The sequence below is a fragment of the Bison bison genome, unplaced genomic scaffold, assembly GCF_000754665.1.
Source record: "Bison bison bison isolate TAMUID 2011002044 unplaced genomic scaffold, Bison_UMD1.0 scf7180017863549, whole genome shotgun sequence".
NCBI lineage: Eukaryota > Metazoa > Chordata > Mammalia > Artiodactyla > Bovidae > Bison > Bison bison.
In genome coordinates, this window is record NW_011494121.1 from 15,133 (window position 1) to 15,437 (window position 305).

Sequence of the window (305 nt, forward strand, 5' to 3'; positions counted from 1 at the left end):
ATTTGGATTCCTTTTATTTCTTTTTCTGCTCTGATTGCTGTGGCCAAAACTTCCAAAACTATGTTGAATGGTAATGGTGAAAGTGGTCACCCTTGTCTTGTTCCTGACTTTAGAGGAAATGCTTTCAATTTTTCACCATTGAGAATAATGTTTGCTGTGGGTTTGTCATATATAGCTTTTATTATGTTGAGGTATGTTCCTTCTATTCCTGCTTTCTGGAGAGTTTTTATCATAAATGGATATTGAATTTTGTCAAAGGCTTTCTCTGCATCTATTGAGATAATCACATGGTTTTTATTTTTCAA